The sequence below is a fragment of the Haemaphysalis longicornis genome, unplaced genomic scaffold, assembly GCF_048455015.1.
Source record: "Haemaphysalis longicornis isolate Haplotype H1 unplaced genomic scaffold, Haemaphysalis longicornis Haplotype H1 scaffold_10, whole genome shotgun sequence".
Lineage (NCBI taxonomy): Eukaryota > Metazoa > Arthropoda > Arachnida > Ixodida > Ixodidae > Haemaphysalis > Haemaphysalis longicornis.
The window spans coordinates 26,153,298-26,161,558 of NW_027526204.1; the positions used below are offsets into that span (position 1 = coordinate 26,153,298).

At 42.6% G+C, this 8,261-nt stretch overlaps 1 long non-coding RNA gene across 1 annotated transcript; it reads right to left on the reverse strand.

The window, feature by feature from the left end:
• Positions 1–963: 963 nt before the first annotated feature.
• On the reverse strand, positions 964–7,930 carry LOC144158315 (uncharacterized). Its single transcript, XR_013320011.1, has 3 exons — positions 7,298–7,930; positions 5,486–5,755; positions 964–2,647 (listed from the first exon to the last, which is right to left on the reverse strand). It is a non-coding gene; the product is annotated as an uncharacterized LOC144158315 (long non-coding RNA).
• Positions 7,931–8,261: the final 331 nt, after the last annotated feature.

An 8,261-nucleotide genomic window follows, 5' to 3' on the forward strand; every position in this document is an offset into this window, starting at 1 on the left:
ACCCCACATAGCAATAACAAGAACTGCAAACATCACAGAACAATGCATACAAGTTCCCTGGTGAAGCCCATGGTTGAAATGTAATGCCATTGTTCAGAAAACATTATTTTATCATGAGGCTAGCTTGTACATGGTGCCTTGCATTATGTCCCTGCCGGTGGATGTGGGGTCATTTGTCACTGTTGCAAATGAAAAGCCAACAGCCAGGGCCCATTAGTTTTGGCTAGTATTACGAGGTGCCTCACGGTAAGCATTCTACGTCGATAGACTTTTTTAGAGTTGACTAGAACTGAAATCAGCAAAAGATTCTCTACAAAACATTCATTCTATCCGCAGCTTTAGGGTTTGCTAATTTCCATAGTTGGGTTTCTTCTGCCTTTCTTAACAACATTTTTCTTTTGATAAGAAGGTGCACAACCAAAAGCAAAAAGCTTTTCTGTAAACCTTTGGTAGCTTTATAATTGTTACAAAATATTTTACTCTAAATATGGCAGCTTAAACTGAGAATATTTGCATTTAAAAACATTAAAATAAGTTTAAATTGATCATAAATTTTTAGCTGTTTTTACGCAAAACTGTACATGGGATATGAAGTGCACCACAAGGAGGGCTTTGGATTAGCTTTAGCAAATTTGGGACATTTAAGGTGCACTGAAATCTCTACACATGCGCTTTTTCATTTTCTGTATCCACCAGGAAAATGGCTGCCAATTTAGACAGCGATTCTAAATAGTAGTTGACGTGCATTTTAAAATAATCACAAACATTATAGCCACAAAATTAATTTTTACAAGTTGTAGACATTGCCCGTTACACCAGACATTGGACTACACTGTCAAGAGCTTTGACATCTACAATGACGTCTACAAAGCAGGGTTATACTGGTAGAATGTTTCATACCATAATTACTGTGTGTTCAGAGCTCACGTGTGAAGTATGGATACTGCTGCTTCAGCAAGAACCGAGGATGAGCACCCTTCCTGGTTCTGAAAAAAAATAACAGAGGAAATGCCTTAAGCAGGATTCTGAAACGGGGTTGAATGAAACAAGAATGAACAAGAAATTCTTTCAAAACATGTAAAGCAATGCAAACAAATATTTATTTCAACTTATTTCTACAAAAGACCACCTCATGAAGACTGGTGGTGGGGTATTGGCTCAAAAAAAAAAGCAGAGAGCACTTATACAAATGCTTTCGCAGCCAACAATTGTTTGAACACACCTAAACTAATCACTGTTCAACAAACTCATAAAAAATGTTTGAATGCATAAAAAACCAGTGGTAAACACAGGAAACAGTTAAAACAGAATGACGGCACAAGTTTGTCCCGTCGTTCTCTTCTGTGTCCTGGGTTTTCCTATGGTTTTTCATCCATTCAAACATGTACCAGCTAGCCCAGTCCAACGCCTTGGTATTATAAAAATATGGATAGTCAATCCTTACACAAAGTTGAAAAAAAAAAGAAAGTATAAAGTAGGTGACAAAATTAAAACGACAGCAAATTGGTTGGCTTTTAATTTTAAATGATAATATAAAAAATAATGGCATGAATGAAAGTGAGCAGCACGCGAAGTACCTTGTTGCTACCCCGACATTCCACTTTGAAGCAAAATGTCCGCTTTCAACACTACATAGGCTAAACATGCAATGAGGCATTCCTTTAGGCACACAAAATATACCATAATTGTTAAAAAAGCTACGAATCAGTTGAAAAAACCTGACCACGACAAATTGGAATTAGTGACTAGATACAGTTTCAGAAATACACAGCGACATCATATAAAAATATATGGTTCCCATACAAAGATTGATCATAACAAAAATTCAGGACATTTATCAGACTGGCATCAATGTGCAAAGCAGCTTAATGAAGGAAGACGGTCTTCACTAAAAACATGTTAATATTGGGAGCTCATGTGCTTCCCTGCAAGTTGGGTGTGTAAACCCACTGACATCTTAACTAACCCGCCTGAATCATCACTTGATAGACATTGAGGAATTTTACGAATTGGTTTATTGTAGCCAGCTGTCTAGTTTATTTCCCTATTTTTCTTGGCATTTCGTGTCTAATTCTAAATTTGGTGACTAGATAGCTTTTACTATGGTCATGCACTGGTGACAACGAATATTTGATTTTATTTTTAAAAATTTCAGTTTTGTTTTATTGCTCACCAGCCAACGATCTGAAATATCAGAGGTGCTTAAAACGTATGTTGGCATTTCCTTCCTGCAGTGTAGTACAAATAATCATGACTTTTACCATAATTTGTTCACAAATCGTAATATGTGGAAAGTATTCAGCTTAATGAAAATGTCATTTCAGAAGCATGCACAATCAACAAGGCCTCAATGACTCTCATGACGTGGTCCACTTGTTTCTGTCACAAATAACCTGAGTGCAGACACATTCCACCGAAGACGAAGGTAACATGCCCTCTTGGGTGATGAATATTTAAAAAGCCTTACGAGTAAATTTGCTGCTGAGCACGTGAAATTGTGGCATTAAAACAAAAGATCCCTCTGCGGCATCTTTCACTTGGAGGAGCGCTTGACCACAAACTTTGAGAAGCTGGAAAATGCTCCATGAACCGCTCCAGCCAGCAGAAACGATGCAGGACACAAGTTGGTAGGCGGACCGTTGGCATCCTGCGATTGTGAAGATATTTCTGTTTAGTAGATGCTCTTCTTTTTGTACCACTGTTTATTTCACCTTTAACAAGCAGCTGAACTCCTTAACGTTCGCATAATAAAATGCTGCAATGCGGAACAGTTAGCAGGGTTACCTCAATTTTGCTTTTCTACGAATTAACACAATGTAGGTAATCTGCACACAACTACAATCAAAGTACAATTTTCACCTACTTCACTGCTAACATCAGCGTTTGACTGCTCAAGCACAAATACAGGTTAGGCATGTGAGCAATCTGCTAAACGTATCCCCACAAACTGAACAATCAGGCATCAGAAATCGGCAAGGAAGGAGGTGTCACGTTTAAATGGCACTTTTTTTGTTCAAAACATAAACACCTGGAAGCTTGAAGCGTGAGAGGGGGTCGTTCACGCTGACAATGTCAGAACATAGCTTGCTAGTGGGCACCTGCACGATGTGCACAATGTGTTTCTTGAAAATGCGTGCGAAAGTTTGATTGATGTGTAGGACGAGAATTGCAGCACGTTTTGACACAGGCCTTGTGGACGCTTCTGCCTGCTAATGTCAATGTGGATTCTTGCTAGTCGCCCTCTTCGCTTCTTTCTGAATATAATGCTTTAGGCATTATATTCAGGACAACGACTGCATCAAAACGTGCAGCAATTACCTACGTCCCACACATCGGTGAAACTCTCGCACACATTTTCAAGACACGCAGTGCATACATTGTGCATGTGCCCACTAGCAAGCTGCGTTCTGACATTGTCAGCGTGAGAGACCCCCTCTTACGCTCCAAGCTTCCGGGTATTGTTTATTAGATTCCATGCGCTGAATGCAAATCAGTGTACATTGGCGAAACGGGCAATCTGCACAGAAGATTAATGCAGCACTGGAACGAAGTGAACAAGGGCCATGCAAAAACAAGTCCACTGGCAGAGCACCGTGAGAGGACGGGACACGTGGTCGACTGGAACAAGACAAAATTACCGACAACTGAGTGCAATCTATCTTCTCGATTACTGCTCAAGTCCCTCATTGTTCAGACGACGCCCAACATTATCAACATAATGGATGGCAATCTGCACCATATCTATGCAAACTCATTGCGCCGCGTAATGCCCAATATATAGCTTCGTTTTCCACGACACATGCTCACCGTGAACAAGCAACAAACCGTTAAATGGCTTTCTTGACTTGGTCAGTGACCTACGTTTCATCACTGCAATAATGCTTCTACCTGCCTACACGGCATTCCGTCAAACACGACTACACCACATGAGCCATTGGCGTTCTTAACCTGCACCAGAGTATATAACCTTTCACTACTGCTATGAGATAGACCCATAAACGCACTTCAATATGGCCTTTATATTTAGCTCTTGGAAACATTATGTAGAATTTTACCTTTAAGTTGCACCTGCTACAGCAGCTGGTACTATACCAAAAACATGAAAAAAAAACGGTGGTTTAACACGCCAAAGCTACACTTGGGATATGGGGAGCACTGTAGGGGAAGGCTTCGCATTAATTTTGACCATCTGGGTATTTTTGTGCGCATCGAAATCTCCAAACACGGGCGTCTTTACGTGTTGCCTCCATCTGAAAAGCGGCTACACCAAGCGGTATCTAACCGACATTCGCCTCCACAGCACACCACCCTAGCCACGGCAGTGGGTTAAACATAAGAAATAAAGCGAGTTTTGGAGTGCAAATGAAAATATTAATCACACGTGTTATTTTCCCAATCAATGTACCTTTTGAAATCCATCATGCAATCCCCCCTCCCCTACCGGCCTACCAAAACAACTTTGTCTCAAGAGGTAATCGGGCTGTTGTTAATGAAGTAAGTATTTACAATCCGAGACTTGCCACCGTTAAAGTCATGCACTTTGTTTTAGAGATAAGCGACATTAGCCATTTGCAGCACCAGGAGTTAATTGTGCTAAGATCAGATTGAAAGCATTGCATCTGCAAATAGACTTACATGGGAGGATATGCAACATGGAAGATAGACCAAGCAACCTGCCTGGGGGGACAACAAAGTGGCACGAGCAAAAGAAGTATATAGTTATTAGAAGTAAACTGCATTTGAGAAGAATGAAAATCTTTTGCTCAAGTGAGGACATTAGGGTGAAGTTTGAGAAGTAGTCTGTGGTGTGCAATGCGATTGAATGCTTTAGAAAAATCGAGAAAAACTACCGCAGTTTGTAAGCCTGTGTCAATGGATCAATGTAGATCGTGAACAAATCCTGAAAGTTGTGTTTCTCAAGTAACCCTTGTGAAAACCGTGGTGATACTCGAATGTGATATTGTGATTTTATAAATAATTAGCGACCTGAGAGTGGATGAAATGTTTCCTGACCTTGCATATGGTGCTTGTTAGGGAAATTTAATGGTGAAGTACCGTCTCCTGATTTTAAAGACTGGTGCTACCTCGACTATCTTCCAACCATTGAGATTAGTGCCTGTCATGAGAGACTGCGAAAAAAGCGCTGTCAGAATTCTACAGACTGCGGGATGTACTTTTCGGTATAGTATGATTATTACCAGTATGATCTGAAGTAGACCAGTTTGTATTGCAAGTTTAAAACCATATCGAAAGATCCTAAATGTTTGCTTGGCTTGATTACATACGAATACTTGCTTCAAAGTCAGTTCAATTTCTCTTCTTGCTCTTTAGTCGTCAGCCCCAGATTCTCTTCAATATCTCTGCTAGGCAATGACACGCTCCATACGCACAGCACTGCTTCATGAAAATGTTTCAAATAATCAGAGGCCACAGCACTGCTAACAGGTATACATCATGGCAAGTTCCACAACATGCAATAACTAACCTGAAAATACATAATCGGTGGGTGCACCGATATGGCAGCAGTGCCTGGACCGATGTGTCGAGCAAATGCGCTGACTTCTGAACGGGTGGTCCAAGCGGCCAGATGATGGATGAATGACCATTCCTGGCGGCAAAGCGTACGGAGCACCAACGAAAGGCCAGGCAGTACTTGGGTACAGCAGGTGCAGTGTCGGTTGGCCAAGGGAGGCCCTGGCAAAGCCTTTGAAACTGGACTGGAAGGCAGCTGACCCAGGACAGCCAGCAGCAGCACCTGCAGGTGCATAATCTGTGAGTGTGCTGACACTTGTTGAAATACAAGAAGAGCACACACAAAGCACGAATGCTTACATCAAGTAGATTTTTAATCGTTTAAAGACAGTAACCTCCAAGGCACTAAAAAGAACATTCCCGGAACACCCCAAGTGAAATTTAGGTCACAGTAAGAATGTATTTATTAGACCCGCAGGTACTGTGAGTGGGGTATGCATGATATATGCAAAGCTAGCTACTGAGCTAATTTGCATGGAACGCATGCTAGCAGCTCATCTGTATCCCTTGCTTTCAATCGGAACTGGTGTGTGATAGTTGAGGCTCCTCCATTTCAATGTCTGACTTGTATCTGCACGTTCAATTCTCCAATATAAATCGAGTTGAGTGAGTGCCTACAGCTTTTTTGTTAGTCTCTGTATGGACTGCGGTTTTGCGAAAATGAGAACTTGCGAATTGGCTCAATTTTCTGCACTAATTTAAACAATACATATGCCTCTGATATCAAGCCCCAGACTTCACGAGAGCTACTCTGACAGAATCGGCAGGCGCCTCGTAGGCGTTGTGAAATCTCCCCCACTACCCTGAGACTATGCTAACTCCCTGCGAGGCCACATGCGCGCATTTCACCTTCAATTTGCACGTATGTGAATTCTATACCTCTATGAACTCTCAGACGGGCGTCGTCATATTCGTGCCGGACTCGTGAAACTCGGCAACGTACATTACCGCACTCGCTCGCTGGCACGCGGCCCGAACTCTCTCACCGTTTCCGGCCCTTGCATACTATTTTCTCCACCTTGCACTTTGTAAATTCTCATGTTTAACTACACCTCGTGCGCCCTCATCTCTTGCCTGCTTTTCTTCCAGCACAACTCCGTCAGCACCCGGTCGACGCGTACGCTGTCGGGGCGCGTTGGCGAGCGAGTACGGCAATTTCGCTGTTGTCGAGCTTCACGAGAACAGCACACATATCGCGGCCCGAAGACCGCGAGGCGTACGGTCGCCGGTCTCGCGAGCGCAATAGCTGCGAAGCGCACTGCACGGAATTCGTGAAGGGGGGGGGGGGAGGGGGGGGGAGAGATTTCACAACACCTACGAGACGCCAGCCATGGAATCACGTGTACGCGTTTTCACATGTACTTCCAGGGAACCTCCTGTTCATGTTATTTCTTGGTATACCGCGGGTATTCACGAGGGAGGACTAATCACAGCGTTGTGCCACTCACGCGAAATTGCGACTGCGATCTGCAACCGCAAAGGCACTGTTTGAGAGACACATAAACAAACTCCCCGGTGTTAAAGAGCCTTGCGTGATGTGAAATTATTAGCAGCCGTGTACCATAGCGCGAGCATCGTAGCCAAGGTCTAGCTTCAGCGTAAATTGATGCTGACTTCTGCGGAAACGGTGGAATGGGCGCCAAACAAGTATACTAACTCACGTAGGCTCTCAGAGCAAACGAGATGGGGGTCTAGCGAATTACTGACCCATAAACACCAGAACTCATTCCAACCAAATACAGAATAATAAAAAATGCGTACTTACCCGAGCAAAAACGATGTTTCCAACGTAAAATTCTCCTTCACTGTCGTCTTCATCTCGCGGACACACGAACACGCTTTGTTCTGATGCAATGTCATCCACTTTTGACGCGCAGTATTTTATCCGGCGATGATCGTTCTTCCGGGGTCCCCAGGTTCAACACACGCCTAGGTTAGAAGGGTAGACATCACCCATAAAGCTTCTATAACTATGATTTAAGCTTGAAATAGATAAAACAGATTAAATCACGCCACCAACCACTCGGCACAAAACGCCATGAAAAAACACACACAAAAGTGAGAGATAGTTGCCAGACTTCAAATGCAGCACCTCTATGTTTGACGAAAATTGTGTTACTACTGTAATGTTGGTAATTATCTTTCTGCTTTCAAAGTCTGAAATGTGTTTATAACTTAAATTTAAGGTTTTTAAACACAAAAAGTGAATACACATAAAGTAATTGACATATATACTGATATTGTAAAGAGGTTTGACGTTTGTTTTGGTTTTGTTTTCACGGCGGGCTTCTCAAGAGAGAACGTGCGAGAAAACGAGCTACTTTGGGTTTAGGAAGAGGGCGGTAAATGTCGGCGTGATAGAAAGCAAGGAACAGGTGCTTACCCTGGTCGTTAAAAAAGGAGCTAATGAAACCCTCACGTAAAAAAAAAAAAGAAAAAAGAAAAAAAAACGTTCGACGAGGAATCGAACAATTGACCTACAAAACAGTAAACGGGCGCGTTAACAAACAGCTATGTCGGCAAGCGTGTTCAAGGCGCCTAAAACAACTCTATACTTACGTAAGTTGTCAACGAATATTGTTGCTTGTGTCTAGTCATCGCCTCCTTTAACGATGGTCTAGTTTATGCTGCATTTTTGAAATTCTGGCTGTCCTAACGCTTGTTTCTCACGCACCGGTCTTGCAGACGAGGCCGCATTGCTAGCGCTGCAAGCGATTGAGCCAAAGCTC